Below are 20,361 nucleotides of genomic sequence, written 5' to 3' on the forward strand. Positions count from 1 at the left end.
CCTCCTCTACTCAGCAAAACTAAAAGAGAAAGCAAGTCCATTCAATTCCCAGCCAGATCTTTAAAATGTTAACATCAAATGAAAAGACATTATTCCTAAGTGAGAAGAAAAACCTTTGCATCACTATAAGTTACCCATCATTTCCCACTTTGATTTATGCATATGTCATTAATTCAAATTGTTCAGGAATCACCTTCAAATGGTTTTCCACAAAAATAAGAAGAAAAACCAACTGGGATGGGATGTCAGTATCTCCTCTATTTAAATACAGGGTCCTGTTAGCTGCATTTGGTGGCTAATAGGGAATGATACTGTGTGCGGTATACTTTCATAATTCCAAGCACAGTCAAGTACATCTAAAGCAGTCATTGTTGAATAACATGGGTGATTTAGTATTATCCACGCTATTCCACTAGCAGAATTGGCCATGACTGTCCCCTAAGTCATCATCCAGCGATAAAGGGAAGATAGGCTGAGGAAGCTCTGGCATTCAGGCGTCTCCCAGCGATGAAGCTGTGTCCCACACAGTTAGTTGTCAGTGCGGTGGTGAAGGCCACACCTGGCAGTGGCTACAGCGCGTCTCCTGTGAGCAGGGGCTGTAGCTCACCCTCTCGGAGCTGCTCCGTGCAGCTACGGCGGCAGGAGAGGGAGCCCGGGCGCTCTCGGTGGAGGAGGCTGGGGATCGCAGTGTCGGTGCTGCATTCAGAAAAGCCTCAGCCGCACCCGGCGATGTGTGAAGTTCCCAGTGCGCACTCAGCCCGGCTCCTCCTCACCCTCAAATGTTGATGAGCCTGGGCGCTCGTCAACACACGGGAGAGATCCCATTTTGCTTTCTGGGAGAAAGAGATGAGAAATGAGCTGCAGAAGGTATTTGGCAATGAGAAGAGTGAAAGGCAGTTTCTTGCCGGCAGCTAAGTTGTAGAATTGCTTCGGAGGCTACCTGGGGAGCGCGATAGAATTGACAAGAAAAGAACAGACACCGTTGCAGACCAAGGCATGCCTGATTGCACGAGTCGGATCCCTGGGACGCAGCTTCCACTCCTGTTCTAACTATTTGTGATTGAAAAAAGGAAACGAGACTAGAAACACAATTGCAAGTGGTGTTCCTAAAAGGAAAACACATACACTCCGAAAGGAGGGAAAGAACAACCCAGCTGGCGTGCACATTTTTTTTTAAAGGAGAATTCCTCAGGTATGTTCTTTTCTCCGTTGCACGCACTACTTCATCTGCATGCGATTTTGTGTCTGTATTTTCCTGTCCCTTCTTTTTGTTTGTACTTGGGAATCACAACCATGGGGTTCTCTTAGCGTAGCAGATACATTTGTAAAATCTCGGCTCTCCTGTTTTTATAATGTACATGATTCTATGGAGCATCATGACTTCTCAGTCATTGCTTTTTTTAAAAAAAATTCAGAATGATAAATGACTGCTTAGTTTCCAGTCAACTTTCAGGAGAATATCTACACAGGGACAAATAGGGTTGAGATGAAAAGCTGGGATATTCCATAACCCCTTGGAATTTTGGAAGAAAAAAAATAGAGCTCAACAGAGAACAAAAGTTGAGGGCTTCTAGGAAAGGGTTAAAAGCCAAGATGTCATACACTAGTGTGTCACCCAAGTGTTTTTCCAGCTCAGCATCCAGTCTGAAGCAAAAGAAGCTTTACCAATGATTTTTTTATTTCTAGCTCTTCATCAGTTCTTCAAGAAGAAGATCCTGCAGATTTACTTTCAAGAGATGAATTGCTTAAATTGTGTGCTTGGTTCTGTTTTACAACTGTTCTATGGTGCTCAAGGAGGCAGTCTAAAAAAATCCCTTCGGTCCAACAGCATGAGTAAACCCTAACTTCTGCAATTACATCATCAATATACTTGTATCATCAAGAGTAAGACAGATATACAACAATAGTAATATTGGCTGTCTTTAGTACCTAGACGGAGATGACAAAACTTAAAAATTAATTTTCCTTGTTAGGCTTTTAAGGAAAAACAGGAAAGAGGTTTGAGCGTGGGTAACACATATAAAGATTAGCTTTAAAATACTCTGCATTTCTTTAAGAAGCTAAAATTGTAAGTTTATATAATTTTGAAATTAATAAAAAACTTAATGATTTTTAGAAAATCATCTTACCACCTTTTGCTCATCAATACTTTTCATAAAAGTGGGTTAAATTGTCAATAAATTAAATGTGCATATGTCTATATTAAATGAGATTTTCTGGAGGGGAGAAACGAGAATGAGGAAGTACTACATTTTTGTATATATAAAATATTTAATGGATTTTTAGTGTTAACACAGAGTTACTGTCAAAGCTCTAGGACCCTGGCTTTTAATTATTGTTGTTCCCACTTTCTTATGATTAAAAAGTTCAAATGTAATAGAGGTAAGTGGGCTTTAAATTGTCACTTATGCATACTGTAAAGTAAATCACCACCCTGCTCTTTGAAAACTATAAACCTCATTTTTGCCAAATGGTAGCGATCTGGAGCACTTAGGCCGTAAACAAAATGAGGAAATCATTTGTTTTAAAACTCCACACATGACTATAACAACAACAATGTCAAAATATGGTAAGTAAGTATAGGCAATTCTTAAGACCAGAGGAGTGATTTAGAAGATGATCAAAGTATTAAGTTTATGTTTGTTAGTAGGGAGTGAAAAACATTGTGTGTTTCTTCTATGTTGACATCTTGTATAAAGAAGCTTATGATGTCTGTAGGTGAAACACTATAGCAGTAATTTTACTGAGTCCATTAAATAATTTTTTAAACTAATAAACTGATAAAGGATCATCTAAAAGAATATTTGAAACTCTAATTTACAAAGTTGTATTTTCAAACTATAATGGAATTTTGTTGAGAAAATAATTTCAGCAGAATTGCCAATTTTTTTTCAGTAGAATTTGAAGGTGGATAATAGGTATGGGTTTATTTCCTAGCATTCAATAATTTGTTGTTAGACTTCCATTAAAGAAATCTGGAAACTCCTTCCAGAGATCGTCATCACTATGTGCCAGGTAAATTAATGCCCAGGTGAAATATGAGGTAAAGTGTTAGCGAAGCCTAGAGAAATCACTTTTCATGTGCTTATTGTTAATAAAGTAAACTGTTTTCCTTTCCAGGCCATATAATAACTTGCTATGGTTGCTAATCTTTAAATATGAAGCAATATAGTATGTGGTGCACAGAACTAGTTGCTTAAGAGCCCATGGGTCATTGGAAACACAGGATAATTGCAGTGATTCCCCTTTTAAAGACAAAACACATCAAATGTATGTTGGGGCTGAGGTGGGGTTGGGAGGAAGGTCAGTGCAGAAGAGAATGTACTTTGTTGTCTTTGCTGATTTAGGGCAAACCTCTGTTTTTTTTAATATCAGACACTTTTGGTATGATAATATCTTTTCCCCAATTCTCTAGGCACTTTCATTTCTGTTAACCTTTTCAGCTAATGCAATGCATAAACCCTGCCATAACTTCTCTGAAGTATTATGCCACTTGTACATTGTCTTCCAGTTTCAACATATACGTTTCTGTTATTCATTCTTTCCATCCCATAGTCTTTACTACAGAAGGTCATTCTCTAGAATTTTTGAAGACATTAGAATCATTTTGTCACCCAAGAAAAATAATCCTGCTTTGCAGCTAGAAATTTTAAGAGTTTTAAATACATGCCAAGTTTGTTTCTGAAATACACTTTTATAGCTAGAAAGCCACTTTCTAAATAGGTCATAGTTTGTACCTAATATCAATTCATTTGGTAGTATGCATTTAGAATAACTGTAGCAAAAAATTACAAATTCAAAGTATCAAATTTGTATTTCTGTTGTTATTACAAATCCTTCCTGGATCTTAAGTTGTCTGTGGTTGGATCACTAGGCTCCAACTTTCTTCTAGCTTAAAAAAAAGGATTTATTAATAGCCCTCTCAATCTGTAGCTTTTGAGAATGCAAAAGACTGATCACCAGTTCTAAAATCTCTACAGAGATAATGGATGCCACAGCAGTGTTTCTTTCACTTGTAGTCTTTTAAGGCATAGGGAGGGAGACAGGAATAAATATTCTAACCTCTAGGTCAAAAGTCCTCCAGAGGAGAAGTAGACAATGACACACTGAATCGTTTCTCCATCTCTTGTCAAAATGGTTGTGATGCAGTAGGCATAAATGTTTCCCATCTCTTTTATATCCTAGTTATATTGTATATTTTAGCCTCAGCATACAGAAATTAATTATAATCTTGATATGGAAGAGAGTTTTATATTACTCTTCCTATATAAAGAGTTTAGAAAATATTTTGTAGAAATAAATGCTAGATAGAAAGATAGGAGCTCAACATTATAAATTGTACACAGAGATTTTGAAGTATTTTTAAAAAGTAATCATAAAAGATGGGCTTCCCTTTCAAATATTTTCTTGTCTCCCTACATTTTCACAATCCCATCTTCAGCCTGTCTTTTCTCCCAACAGCCAATTTTTGTTGGCCCAAATCCTGTGTTCAGGATAAAACATACTTTGTTTCTGAGCCTTCTGGTTCTTGAGAATCTGGGTGCAATATGTCTTTTTGATGGGGAAAAAGTGTTTTGCATGAAAATATTTTGCTTCATGTGTTTTATAAGTTGAAATTATTTTCTCTAGAAGTAGCTTCTCCAAGCATGTAAAATAGAAAAAGACCACTGATTGTACAGAGTGTGTGGCTATTTCCATTTTATAAGTGGGAAGAACTAATGGCTTAGGCACATTCCCTGAGGCACGTTTCTGAAAGGGGGCACTGATGATATGGTCTCAGAGTAAATGGAGGAAGAAGGGTTGTGTTTTGAATCATGTCATTGTTAAGTGGCACACAACTGAAAAAGTCTAAATAGTTGCCCTGTTTATTAATGAGAAATCTTAAGTAAAAATTACCAGTGAGATAAAGCTAGAGAATTAATGACACATTCCAACAAGAGTCCAGTGCTTTTTCCTGTCTCATAGAAAATACTGTAATTAATCAAATCCTAGCTCAGTCACCAATTGGCTGGGTAAACTTTGGCCATCATTTTCTTTGTAAGCCTTGGTTGTCTGTTAGACTGGTTAGATGTTCATGAAGATCCCTTCTAGTTCCTCAACTCAGAGATTCTATAAAAACTGCATTGTGCAGACTCTGTAGGCTTGACTCCATTTCAAATGTAGCTACAGAATTACTTGACTCTGACTTGCTTCTCCTGAGAGGCTAGAGGCTTGGTAAATAGCATTTGTCTACCTGATAAACTGAAGAAACAGTGTTCGTGGTTTTAGAATTGAGTAAGAAATTTGTCAACTTGTTTTCCTTCAGACAACAAGGCAGAAGTATTGGCTTAATTATAATCCATGGAACTGCACGCTTTGTATAAGGCTCCTTACTGTGACTCATTAAATATTTGCTGTAGCTGTGATAGATGTTGAAGTACTGCTACTTCGTTAACAAGAAACAAATAGCATTAGGATACTTAGCTGCTAACTTTTTAAGAGTCATTTATGGAACAATGCTTTTAAAAGTAAAGAATATGTACCTACTCTCCTTAGTTACTGGAATAGATTGACTCTCTCCAGTGCCTTCCTCTCTGGATTGGCACACTCAATGAGAATATGTTAGACAAAAGAGGGCTGCAGGGAGCTCTCATGGCTGAAGGGGAAATTTAACTATGAAGCTTCTCAAACCTAAGGAAAATTTATATTTCCTTTTCACTTTCAAAGAAGGTTGACTGGTAGAAGGCAAAATATATGGATAACTTCATATACATAAAAATTAATATTTGATTCTTCTTAGAAAATAATCCCTAAAATTAGAAGATCTTGCTTAATTACACAATAAGTTGCCACAATATTACTGGAGAGTGGTTGGAGAGCATATTTTTTTAAATAATAGATGGAATGCTTGATAAATAAATACAGCAAATTAAAAAAATTGCCTACCGTAATTGTTTTCATTCTCCATTTAGCCTTGAGTGGGAGCATTCCTGATCCTCTCTTTCTACTTTTTGTCTAGGTGACCTGAATTTCTTCAGTGGCCTCTATTACCTCTTTGACAGGATTTCCACTAACATGTCTCAAAAGTCAAGAAATTCAGCTCTGGGTCTCTCAAGCAGCTCCTCTTCCTAATTGCTTCAGCTTCTCAGACCCAAATCTCAAATCATCCTCACTGCCTTATCCTTTCTCATGGCTCATATTCAGTTACTCTTGTTTTCTCTTTAACACGTGGTCTCCAGCCATGTCTTCTGTTATTTTCCTATTAACACCACCCTAGTTCAAGTTCTTGTAGCTTTATGCCTAGAATACTGCTTGAATCTTCCAATTGTTTTATCTGTACGATCCTTTTCTCTGAGCATCTGTTCTGCATACTACTGCCAGATTCATTGTCCTAAAAATTGCTTTGAACATGACATATGTCACTCCCTGATCAAAAATTTTCAAGGACACTATATTGTTTATAAACTAAAACCTTAAATACTTAGTATGGCAAAATATTTTTTTTTTACAGCCAGATCTGACTGCCATCCCAGCTTTATCTCTTTTTCTATTTCCTTATCCAATCTCTGCCCCAATTAGACAGATTATGCACAGTTTCCAGATACTGACATTTTATACAATTCCACAGTAGTAAATGATTTGTCTGATTGATTTACTAATGCATCATATACTCTCTTATGAGATTTCTTCTTTGGTCTTGGATTACAGTTAAAACCTATATTTTTGCATGTTACTTTTTAAAAGCCTTAGCTAAAAAATAAATCCCTTAAGTACAGTGTTTGTGCAAACTTTGGCAAGTTACTTAAAATTTCTGCATCTGAATTCTCAAGTAGAAAATAATGACACTATAAAGACCATTGCTTCATAGAGTTTACAGCAGGATTAAGTTAAATAATATAAAGGAAGTTCTCAGTGAGCACTGGCTGTAAATTTGTCATTATCTGTGTATTGAAGATAAATGCTCAGTAAATATTTGCTTTTATATTTGAAATGTACATGTTATTAGACGAAAAGACTGGTAAGGGAAGAAGAGTATGGTATGCAAAGTTGGAAATAACAAGAAAAATAATTCAGGTCAGAAGGAAACTGAAACCTCTGCTGTGTCCTAAAATGGTAATGACTTTATCAGCACATTTATGGCAAATTGGGATTATTTTGGACAGCCTGTTTCTGATTAAATCAATTGCCCTGAGATTCTAATATAAGCTTGTATGTATTTTCCATAGTGTTATGGCAGCAAATCTTAGCAACTTCCTCTTTTTTTATTCTTTATTTCTTCTAAAGAAAACAGGGGAACACGTGCAGAAAGTGCAGGTTTGTTACATAGGTATACGTGTTCATGGTGGTTTGCTGCACCTATTGACCCGTCCTCTAAGTTCCCTCCCCTCAATCCCCACCCTCCAACAGGCCCTGGTGTGTGTTGTTCCCCTCTCTGTGTCCCTGTGTTCTCAATGTTCAGCTCCCACTGATGAGTGAGAACATGCGGTGTTTGGTTTACTGTTCCTGTGTTATTTTGCTGAGAATGATGGTTTCCAGCTTCATCCATGTCCCTGCAAAGTACATGAACTCATACATTTTTATGGCTGCGTAGTATTCCATGGTGTATATGTGCCACATTTTCTTTTTTTTTTCTCAGTTCTTTTTTTTTAATTTTATTATTATTATACTTTAAGTTTTAGAGTACATGTGCAGAACGTGCAGGTTTGTCACATATGTATACCTGTGCTACTATGTATACATGTATATATGTGTTACATAAGTATACATGTGTTACATATGTATACATGAACTGTCTACCGCCTGCTCCTGGGAACAAGAAGAGAGATTGGAGTCTGACCAGCAACCCTGATTTATTCTTACTCTTCAGGCTCCTGATTTCAGTAACTGTGGTGAACATGAATGTCAGAATCTAGTGTACATGTAGGTCATGAACACAACCACTGAAAGGCAGAAGATGTATAGCTATGAAAGTGGTGGAAGATGGATTTTTATTAATAGGGGGGCTGCCTACCTGATGTCATAACCATGTCACATTATAGGTCAATGTCAACTCACTGTGGCGTTTGTCTTCCTCTTATTGATCAGGAGGTTCTGGGACTACTACTTTCGTCTGTTTGGTTTTGGTAGCAACAATATTTTCCTCATTGGGTCTATATCCCATATCCTTCCTCTCTTCCTTTGGTCTAAATCTTTCCATTTTGACTCCAGCTGATAATCTCAACTTTCATTTACCTCCCTCCTGAGCACATCGAACGTGTTTACGTTGTTGTTTCTACTACTATGGGTCCTGCTTGATGGCATCTGGCTCCCAGTGGATTTTTCAATAGCCACGATTATGGAAAGAAATCCAGGGAGGAATCCCCAATGATCTTTTTTTAAGTTTTCTTGAGGAAATTCTTAGAGCATCTATCTACTTCAAGACAGAAGGCAGTGTGCCTCATTATAGACAAGTACACTCACCTGTGATATTTTATGTTGGAAGAAAATTTCTCAAAGAGTGAACAATAGGTCTGAGCAAAATATGTCTTGAAGTCCTTCTTTGAACTTGAAATGGGGAGGGAATGCTAATTAGGAGAGACAAAGTGTGGGGTCAACTCTAGAGTCTATTGAGAGAAAACTTGGGCCTAACTTTGTAAGTTTTCCTTTTGTTTCTAGATTTCATATTACCTTTCTCTTAAGACACTTGACACTATAAGCCTGGATGAATTTCTCTTATAGTTGATTCCACTTCTCTGTAACTCAGGCCCTACTGGCAAGATATTATTTGTTGATTGTTGTTTTAGAAATATACAGAATCCTTCTATAAGAATGAATAAGACATTTCTTAGAATTCTGAAAATTTGATAAGTACAGAAGATATGAAAAAATTCCAAATTTAATTAAGATTATAAAATGCTAGATACGGTTTTTAAAAATTATACAGCACCAAGAAAGTACTTATTAAAGTAGTTACAGTTTCTGGATGTCTGTTTTTCAATTGCTTCTCAGTTCAGTCACATATTATCTCACTTTTTATTGTGAACTTAATCTCTTAGTTCAGTTATCTAAAACTCTTAGAGGACAGATAATTTACTGTACTACTTAACATCAGATGAAACTGGACCAAAAAGCAAAGCCTGTTCATATGTTAATGCAAATAAATTTGTTACTATATGTCTGTGAAAGTGAGTGATAAAACCAACCAATCTGAAATGTAGTGGAAAGATACTCTGAAATCCTATTTATCAGGAATTCAAACATTAATGAACTATTAACTAATTTATGGTAGTAGCTTTAGAAGAAGGACAAATATAATAGATATTTACAGGTGAGTATACTACTTATAGATTGGCTTACCATTGTCTGCAATATTGCACAATAATGATATACATTATAATGTCATGAAAGATTCTTAAGATTTCTATGTAGTGCTTTCTACAGTATAAAATATTAAACTATGTTTAGCATAATTGGTCTTCATTTCACTTCCTAATTATTTGAAATTGATAAACATATTTTAGATAAATAGGCATTTCTTGGTTGGTTAAATAACACATTGTTAGTGATGAGGAATGGCTGTCTGGGTAATTCAAATTTTATTTTATTTGCCTTGGGAGGTAGTAGAAATTATTGGGAAAGTAAGTTAACCTCCTATATGGATTATATGCCTTGGGAGAAATAGGCCTGGATCCTAACACATAATCTTGCCAGAGGAAAACAATTGGTTTTAAAGAGGAATAGAAAAGAGATTGCAGTTACACAAAATCCATCACTTCCTCCAGAACAGCAATTCAAAGCCAGCATCCTACAGAAGGGAAAGTAGAACATCAGTTCTAAACATGAAAGACAGGCTTTTTGTTGTTGTTGTTGTTGTTTAATATTCTCGAGTACTAGCAGGCTTATCTTAGTTACCTTTTGCTTACAGTACTTCTGCAATTCATTTGCAAAAATGTCCTGAGGACTCAGCAATTGGCTCTGAAAGAAGATGGGGCAGGACTGTCATGGACAACAGCAGATAGCCAAGCTTGGGTTTGAAACATGCCCACAAAATTCAGTGTAGCAATCCCAGTGCACTGATGTGACTGTGTTTACATTTTCTGTTCTTGCTGTGTGCCTTAGGCTCTCTGAAGGATGTCTCTGTTCTTTCCTGATTCAGAGATATATTTCCTGTCTTGAGTTGCTGCTTTTGCTCTAATTAAACTATCTATAAAACATTTGGCATCTAGGGAGTTTCTTCTGGGTTAATTACAGAACTGTGAGCAGCTTTTGCAGGAGAAATGAAGTTCAGTTTCAGATGAGATGTGTTTGTGTGAGTTTAATGTGTGGTTACCTGTGCAGAGGCCTAAAGGCTTGGCTTTCCCAATACTTCTCTCCCTCACCATCCAGGCTGGTCTGAATTTCTAGTGCCTGTATCTGCCTTCTCTTCTATTTTCACTAGACTGTGAGTTCCTTGAGGACAAGTCTTATGCTGTTGTTCTCTTCACTGCAAAACTAGTAGAATGCTTACATATATTAGGTATGGGAGGAGGAGGGAAGGAAGAAACCCTGGTGAATTAAAATGGTTCTGATGAGATACAATACAGCAGTTTCCTGTGTTTGACAGTATTAATACAAAAAATAGTTCTTACAATAATTTTCTTGACATTTTAAAGATGGGGGATGATGTGTATTATTATTGGTCAGAGAGAATATTCTAGACAAAATGCTTATGGGACATAAAAAAAAATAACAAAATTGTTGTGAGTAGAGAGCAGGAGGCTGTTTTTGTTATTTAAGAAGCCTTTGGGTACTTTGCTAGGTTTCACAGGAGAGATGTGAAGATGAATCAAAAAGGATCTACCATCACAAGCTCTTGCATCTTTTGGGGGAAGGAAATATGGATACAGAATTATAAGATTTAGTATTGCAACAGGAATGGTCTGCTAGGAGGATTTGAAAGTACATTCTTTCCAAGCAAAGAGGTAAAGAGATATCTTGGGTTAGAACAGAGAAAATTATAGTAAGGGGCAGGGCTATTGTTGGGTCTGAATTTCATGAAGTAGACATCAAAGAGTCACTTCTTGCTGCAGGGAAAATCTACTGTTTGTTGAAATTGCTCACTTTCCAAACACTCTCTGTTCTTTCCATTCTTAGAGGGCAGGGCCTGTTGCTGTTTGGCTCACCATTGTGTTTCTCAAACCTAGTATAGCTCAAAATATGAAGCTGGTGCCCAGTAAATATTTATTGTGTGAATGAATAAAGTGTTGGTATCTCCATATTGTCAGTATTTTTAAAGCTTTTGAATTCAAATCCAGGTTTCTAGCTAGCTAGATTCCCCTTGAATATATCTTTCACTTCTTCATCGTCATCAGTAATCTACTCTGTGTTGACTACCATGCAGGTAGTGGGCTCATAAAAGATTCTTTTAAATAAATGCCATGCTTGGTGTGAGTAAAACAGTACAGAGGAAATTGAGCTATCTCTCTAATGTCAGCATATGGTTCAATATTTTTGAATTTGTTAAATAGATACCTCCCCTCCAAATTGTGATCAAATATTTCTCATCTAGACACTGTATCTCAATTGCATTTATCAATGAAGGCAAGGTTATGCAACCTCAATTACAGTCCTGGAAAACTGTCAACAAAATCTGATTAACAAGCACTGCTTAATTGTTTAAAAAAAAAATGTAAGCAATGTTTCTTGGCTTCTGCCTGAAATAATAGCCTGGTAGGAAATTCATGGATTTAAAAACAAAAAGAAAAAATATTAATCCAAACAGTTCCTAAAGACACCACAGAAGGGCAGTGGCCTTAATTAAAACTATAACTCCTCATGTTTTACCTATTTTGCCGTTAAATCTATTTCTTCTTTGGCAAATGTAGGATATTTCTGTTTTGTTTATTATGCCATGTAAAACGTGCTTTCTTTTTTTTACTCTCAGATATACAAACAGCCAAATAGAATAATATCTGCGAGTTAACCGTAATTTTAAATTCTCTAGGGAACGAGCTTTTTGTTTTCAGGAAAATTGTGCTAAATGCCTTTGTAAAGCAGTACTCATCTTGATTTACCTGTTTTTGAAAGTATGAACTTATTTATACTAATGTATAATTGCACTTTTCTTGAAGACAGCAGCCAGCATGGCTACTCTGACAGCTGCTTTAAAAGGGGGCTAATCCTAAGTGCTGACAGGTAGCACTGCAATAGTTCTGCATCTCAGAGTTTGGAGATCTCTGACACTGCATGATAAGGAAACCAGCGGAAAAAATGGGTGAAGAGTCTAACATGACTTGATATTTATGTTCTTCCCCTGACCCTGTCCATTATTCCTAAGCAGGTTAAAGGACAAGGCTTACTTACTTGAGGCAAAATTCATAAAGGGAGAACAGGTCAGCTTGTCCAAAAGGTAAACAGGCCATGATAACCAGGAGTTTCTCTGCTGAATCTTGGGTAGACTTGCCTTCTCTCTTAGGTAGACTTGCCTTCTCACTTAAAGAGACATAGGTATGTTTACCCTATTAAAACATACTCTCTTAAAGACTATCTTAAAGGACTTCAAAAATATATACCTGCTTTTTGTCCTATTCTCTTATTCAGGACTCTTTGAATTATCCCAAACATGCAGATAATTATTCCATGTATCAATGGGGTCATCGATGAAAAAGAGATTATGAGTGAAAAATGAATACAGAATTATACAGCTTTCAAAAAACCCAACAAAAGATTAGGAAGATTAAATGCAGAGCAAGAATGAAGGGGCTCTTCTGTCTTGCCCTCTGCTGTCCAAGAAATTGGTGATACAACTCTAGCTTCAACTGACCTATTTGTATCTGTATATGAAGGACATATTGGAGTGACACTGAAGTGCTGTATAATACAATTTTAAAATCTTTTGTTTTTACTTTTATTTTTCAGTAGTGATAGATGCACAGATCTTTCCTATCTGAAACCCCATTCCAAAAACTAAAAATGTTCTTTATACTTTCACTTTTATAGTTTAAGTAGATTTAAGTTTCCCTACTAGTAAACTTGAACCTCTAGAGCCATTTTGCCATTTTGTTCATTTACAATCAAATTGGACCAGGGTTATGAAGCATTTCCTCAGTGGCTTAATTGGGTGGCAATGTATTTCTCCTTGTCCCTATCATGTAATTTCAGCCCTACATTCTCTTAAGGGTCAGAGTCAATTCCTCCTGCCAAGTCTAAAGTGGCCAGGTGGCAACCATGTGTTAAAAACCATGTGATTTATCCACTGTGTCTCCTGATAGAAGGAGACCCCCCTCTGGTAACTAGGTCCTATATAATGACAGAGAACAAAGTTGTAGAGATGGGGAGTACAAATACTCCAGTGGAACACTGAGAGTGGTAGTAAGTAGGGCCACGTCTACTTCCATTCCTTTGTTCCCAGACTCATGTATTTTATCTACTGGGGGCACAGTACCATGTGATAGTCATGAATTTAGGGTATATACTGCTTTCTGAATTATGAGACTTCTTTCTATTAGGGTATCATTTATACCCTGGTACTTGAAATATGCTTTAGAAGGGTATATATATGCATATGCAGATTGGAATCCTCTGGGCTTTGTTGTGATAGGAATAGTAGAGGGGTATATAAGGTTAAATTGTAAATGGTGTGTACTTCCATGGGTCCAATGCTGCATCTCCACTAGATGAAGTAGACCCCTTGGTCTAAAATTATGTGGGTGGGAAAGGTAAACACATCAAAAATCATGTTGATTCTAATTAAAATAAAGCATTGTTCTTTCTAGAGCAGAAAAAGTCCAATGTGATCAATCTTTACCAAGTGGCTGGTCCATCTTCTTGAAAGCTGTTGTATCAGGTGCTCAACCTTTGTCTCAGCTGCTGGCAGGTTGGGTATTTGGCAGCAGCAGCATCTAGATCAGACTTGGTGAATCTTACTGGGAAGGCTGTCCTCAACCTTCTAATCATCCATTATTTCTTTTGCTTGTATAAATTAAACAATTTCTGTGGAGCAATGTGCATCTGCTTGCCTCTAGGAACTGCTTTCTATTAGCCATTTCCATAGCTCTAAGTTAGGCCTCCATGGCTGCCACTCCAATGTTGCAACTTATTATGGTAATTGCACCCACATTGTTTCTGATAGTTAAACACTGCTACCTAACCTCAATTGTTTTTGGGATCCTATCATTGCCCTTGTTATCAGAGCCTAGTCCTATAACGTCCCTGACATATAGATGATAGGTATCACTGAGATACTCAACGATGGTGTTCAGAATCTCACAATGACCTTACTTATCTCACTGGTGAATGGTGTGTACTCCATGGAATATTCTTGGCTGATAGGTTTTCTGGCATTATATAGTATATTCACTCTGGTACATTTACTTCTCTGAGGCTTATTATCCCTTTCTCTACTGTTTTCCACACTATTTCTTAGTGCAGACAATGAATTTTCAACCTTTTAAGAATTACTCTAGTTTTGTGTTAACATGCCTCCTATGGGTCCTTGCCAGGTGTTAAATTTAATATCACTGGAGAAGGAATGTGTCCCATAATGATACATTCTCCTCTGTTTAACTTTGTATACCTCTCCATTGATGTAGCACTGACAGAATCCAGTCCATATGTGCTCTCCCAGTTCCTACTTGTGCATACATATTGGTGAGGTCTTACAGCTTCTTCAACATATAGTCTCTCTCCTCTCTTAACAGACCCTGCCATTTCTCAGCTGAAGAATTCTATGACTCTACTCTAGCTGTTGGTCTGCAGGTCCAGGAGGTTGTTCGTGGTAGATCTTCGTGGTGGATGCAAAGATTTTCCTACAAGTAAGAAGCCTCCATATTGTCTTCAAGCAAGGATGAAGTGCTAGCCCCAACAAGAAGGAGAGGGCGACTTTTGCAATCTTAGAGGATTCAGGAGAATCTAGGGATCCAAGAGTTTCAGGTGAATTAACCCAGATGTCCTATCCCATGACTCACAGTACTGTTTTTCCTAAGGCCTTGGCCTTGGCAAATCCAACCTGCCCAAGCTGAGAATTTAACCTTCTTTAGAGATTTATAACTCTTATGATTAATTCCTGGACCTGGTGTTCAGCTTTTTCTGAATCTGTGGCAAGAGGGAAGAATTTATTTATATGGTGACATTGGAGGTCTGTTTTCTTTCAACTTAGCTATACATTAGTAATTAATCACCCTTCACTTTTGTTGTCTTTCTATACTGCATCAAGAGGCTCTAGCAACAGTAACTGTATTCCAGATTATGAATCACTTCTTCCCCTGAACCTCTCAAATACCTGAGATACAGTATGTATGCAGTAATTCATTCCCTTCTACTCATATCCCATCCCAGTCTGCTGCCAGTGAAAACGTTAACAATCACACTGCTATAATACACCACGGACTATCCATTTTCTACATAGCATCAGTGATTAAGTCCTCATTTCCAGTCTAACTGAGAACATAGATAAAATATCTTATCTGGAGTCACGTCCTCAGTGCTCCCTTGCTGTCAATTTTCTCAGGTCAGATTCCCAGGGAAGTAGGCTATGAGACAGAGAAATATATGCTGAACTTCTTTTGGATTAGGTAGAGGGAAAAGCTGAGCTGCAGTGCATTTGCAACAGAGTCTTTGACCAATCTCACAGGAAACTCTGATGCCAGTATGGTCCCTGTATCAAAGCAAGGGGTTCAAGCAATTGAACTCCCACATCCATTAGTCATTGGATGTATAAAGCAGCAGAAGAGAGAGAATGAGCACTTGACCATGAACCTCCCTCAGGGAGTGAGTCAACTATGAACTCTTGGCAGCTAGCATAACATTTTTGAAAGTTGAAGGGATGAGTGACTTAGTCCTGAAGATGGTATCTGTGTGGCACGTTATGGCTGTGCCACAACATGTCTTTCCATTCATTCTGAGAGAAGGTGAGGATGGGAGGCTGGAATGCAAATATTATGGTTGGCATTACATTGACTTGAGTATCAGGGATATTCAGAAAGTTTATGCACTCTGGGATACCCCTTCTATGTCCTTCTTCCTCCAAAGACAAAAGTTAACTCAGAGGATATTCTAATTGTTGTTGTTGTTGTGTTTTTTTAATCTGCAATGTTTTAGAAAATAGCAGATTGTGGTCCCACAATCTGTGGTGTCAAAGATAGTCTCTCTAATTTCCTACAACATTCTTCTGGGTCTTTGCTTTATAGCTGTAGTCAAGGCCTCAGTAGTGGTCTAGACTATGTCAGGGGAATGGACAAACACAGGTATAATTGGAGCCCTATCCTTAATGTAGTTTTATTGAAGAGAGAGATTTTACCTTCCTTTGTGAGAAGGAGCTTTTGATGGATAGACATTGTATATTTTTACCCCTATGGTTATTATAGGTATAAAAATTTCATATTACCTTCTTAATTTCTTCCTATTATTTCAATTACACCAATACTTGGACTTGCTATAGATCAAGTTATTAGCTGTATCTTTTGTGATTATTTATTCTCAGAGCTTGCTGATACTAAGCATGTTTTAGTTTTAAACAGAAGAGACTTTACACGTATAATTTGATATCCCACAATAAGAATATCAAAGTTTTAAAGAACTGGACTTGATATTTAAATTCTTTATTGGTAGCATATATTACCTATACTTATATGGAATGTACTCTATCTTTGCAGAAAACTTTAAAAGATGTCTTGCTATCAGGTATTTTGAAATAATTTATTTATGGATTCACTTAAAGAGTAACTTAAGATACAGGAAAATGAAATTGCAGCTCTTTTTAGTGTGATGCTAATTTAAATTTTAATTATAAATGCCACGCCCATTTCACTTGAGTGCCTTGAAGCATAAGTAATGGGCTTTTATCCGAGAATTAGAATCAAATGAAGTTCCATTGTGTGAAGAGAATCACACTAGATCAAATACTCTAAAGAGGAAAGGAGGGGAGGATTCTAGTTCTGTAAGCATCTACGTTCTATTCTGTTTTCTCCCAGTGCAACATTCATTAAAACTTAAAATTCTTACTTTTACTACAAAAGAAGGATACATTTAGAGTTTTGCACAATTAATGAAGGGAGAACAGCTTGGAAGCCATGTCAATAGTCAAGTGTAAATCTGTGTGGTGAGGATTAATTGAATGTGTTTTTTAAAATGTATAGTATAGTGTCTGAAATACTGCAGAACCTATATAAAAATGTTTAATATTTTTAGTATTTTAAAAATAAAAAAACAAGATAATGACCTCAAGGGAACACTGATGAGGGTCTGAACTAAGGTGGTAGCTCTGGGAATGGAAAAGAGGTAGGAGGTATGGGAATGAGAGAAATTGTGAAGTTAAGGTTCATAAGATGTAGAAACTGGTTAGAGATGTATGACAAAAAGATGGAGGAATGAAGGGTGAACCTGGATGTCCAGTGTGTATAATTAGGATAATATTGCTTTTGTATATAAATATTCTATGAGAAACTGAGGTGACATTATAGTTCATGAGTGGAGATAAATTTGAAAATATTAAATTTGAGATGTTAATGGTTATATAGACCCACTGGTCAACAAACAAATAGGAATTAATGCAAAGAATAGAAGATAGATGCAGACACATTGATTTGGTAGTTAGAAGAAAGGGGAAGAAAAGTCTGAAAAGAGGAGAGGGGCCAGTAAAGGACTTTGTTAGGGCTTCTTTGTAAAGAAGGAAACCTACTTAAATCGGTATCTTACTACCCTTCAGATAAAACTCGCAATAGCCCCAGTCTTCAACCTAGAAATCAATCAGAAAAAAAGGCAGCCCCTCCCTCTGGGGCCATCTGGTCTCTTATTTCCATTCTCATTCCTCTTGTCTGCATTCTTTGCCCTCCCACCCCACCCCCCTGAAAATTTTTTCAATGTTCAACTTTTACAAGGTTTATACTTGACTGCTTAAGTAAAAACTTTGTCACTTTCTTGTTGAAACGCCTACAAAGGGCTGATGAAAGACTTCATGTTCTCTCTCAAGTTCCCAAGAGAGAAACTTTCTGGACGAGTCTTAATCATGTGACCACCCAGATAGAAGTAGCTGTGGTCAGAGAGAGGCTCCAGCGGGTCCCATTGTCGTGGAAGTAAATAGACTGATTTAAAGAATGCCAAGTAGTTAGTGGTTTCAGATGCAGTGATAGGTTGGAGAAGATTAAGATTTTATACAAATACCTTTTATGCCCAATGAAAGAGAAATTTCAGTAGAGTACTGAGGCTGGAACTGGATGGTGAGAGGTTGGAGATGAATGGACTCATGGAGAAGTAGAGAGAGAGAGGTTTCCATGATGCTTTTCAAGAGTTAGGTGGGAGGTGCAGTAGCTGGAGGAGGTAATGCTATGGAAGGACGGCCGAAGGCTCTTGTTCATTTGTTTGTTTTTTATTTACAACATGGAAGATATGAATATGCTTATTGCTTAGGCTGGGTGGACCCAGTAGGGAAAAGAGACTGAAGATGTGAGCAAAAGGAGAGTTAACAGTCCCAGAGGTGGTGAGAAGTGATTCCATTAAGAGAACAGGAAGAGATGTGATCCTTGGAAAGGAAGAACCCTTGTATATTAGAGATGTACAGTACTGAAACACGTATCTTTTTGAATACTTATTGTAGTTTTGTTCCAATTGTATGACAGTGAAGCCTTGGGCAACTTCAGTTCGTCTTTAATTAAGAAGACGTTTCTGTATCAGTTAGAGGATTTCCAAGCAGGTTTGAGAGGTGAGTCCTGGTCTTTGTGGTAAGGATTAATGTCAGAAGAACCTTTTATTTCTTCAACACACTGCTTAGGCCCTTATGTCTTTGATTGCAGGGTTGAACCACTTTTTCTGTACGTATTCGTATTTTATTATTTACATATTTTTATTGGAGTACAATTTACAATGAAGTGCATATATTTTAAGCTTACAATTAAAAGAATTTTTAAAAATGAAAACACTTAACCACTCTAAGATATAGAGCATTTCTGTCACCCTAGAAAGCTTTCTCATATCCCCTTCAAGTCAATCTCCACTCTTCATAGCCAACAGTGTTTCAGATTTTGATTATCATAAATTATTCTTGCTTTGAACTTAATATACATGAAATCATAGAGTATGTACTCTTTTGTGCCTGGTTTATTTTGCTCAGCATAATGTTTATGAACGTCACATGCAGTAGTGGTTCATTATTCAAATATACCATAATTTGTGTATTCATTCTCCTGATGGATTTTTTTTTCATTTTTTGGCTATTATGAAAAAAGCTATCAGAAAAAATCTTATACACATTTGTTTGTGAAAATATGTTTATTTCTCATGGGTAAGTACTTAAGAATAAAGTTACTGAATCATAGGATGCATGTATGCTTAACTTTGTAAGAAATTAGCCATTCCTAAGGTGATTTTATTTTACATTGTCCTCTGCAACGTATAAAAGTTCCAGTTGCTCCATATCCCTTCTATCATTTGGTGTAACCAGTCTTTAGAAATTTTAGCCATTTTCACCTGTATGAAATGGTATCTCATTTTGATGTTTTTATTTGTATTTGCCTTATAATTAATGCTATAGAGTACATTTTTATGTGCTTATTCGTCATTTGAACACCTTCCTTGGTGAAGTGTTTATTCAAGTCTTTTGACCTTTTTTATTTATATTGTATTTTTATTGTTGATTTTTTGGGTTGGTGTGTGTGCATGCATGTGAGTGTGATACAAATCAGATGTGTGCATTGCAAAGTCAATCTGTGACTTGCCTTCTTATTTTGTTAATGGTTTTCAAAGAAGACAAGTTTTTAATTTTGATGAATTCCACGTGATCAAATTTCTGTTTTATATTTAGTTCTTATTTATACTTCTAAGAAATTTTTCTATACCTTAAGTTTGCATTAACATTCTTTTATATGTTATACTCACAGCATTACAATTTTAGTTCATCTGAAATTGATTCTGTATGCAGAATTAGCTACTTTTCTCGTGTTTATAAAATTTTTCCAGGATCATTTATTGAAAATATCCTAACTGAATTTTTTTGTACCTTTGTAAAAATTAAAGTTATCTATACATATGTGTCTATTTCTGGACTTTTTTCTATTCCAATTATTTCTTTTCTCTAGTTATATCAGTATCACTACTACTGCAGCTGTTAGTAAATTTTGAAATTAGGTAGTGTTCATCCTACAATATTGTTTTATTTTATTTTATTATTATTATTTTCTTTTTGAGACTGTCTCACTCTGTTGCCCGGGCTGCAGTGAAGTGGCACAATCTTGGCTCACTGCAACCTCCACCAGCCAGGCCCAAGCTATCCTCCCACCTCAGCCTCCCTAGTAGATGGGACTACAGGTGTGCGCCACCATGACCAGCTAATTTTTGTATTCTTTGTAGAGACAAGGTTTCATCATGTTGCCCAGGCTGGTCTAGAATTCCTGGGCTTAAGTGATCTTCCTACCTTGGCCTCCCAAAGTGCTA

General features: G+C 36.7%; 1 protein-coding gene across 1 annotated transcript in view; it reads left to right on the forward strand.

Annotated features, from left to right (window-relative positions):
* The first annotated feature begins 683 nt into the window (after positions 1–683).
* UNC13C (unc-13 homolog C) overlaps positions 684–20,361 on the forward strand; it is a 662,499-nt gene continuing 642,821 nt past the window's right edge. The window contains exon 1 of the mRNA XM_063652632.1: positions 684–1,192. The gene's annotated coding sequence lies outside the window, so the exon portion shown is untranslated. The remainder of the gene's footprint in view (positions 1,193–20,361) is intronic.

Source organism: Pongo pygmaeus, chromosome 16, assembly GCF_028885625.2.
Source record: "Pongo pygmaeus isolate AG05252 chromosome 16, NHGRI_mPonPyg2-v2.0_pri, whole genome shotgun sequence".
NCBI lineage: Eukaryota > Metazoa > Chordata > Mammalia > Primates > Hominidae > Pongo > Pongo pygmaeus.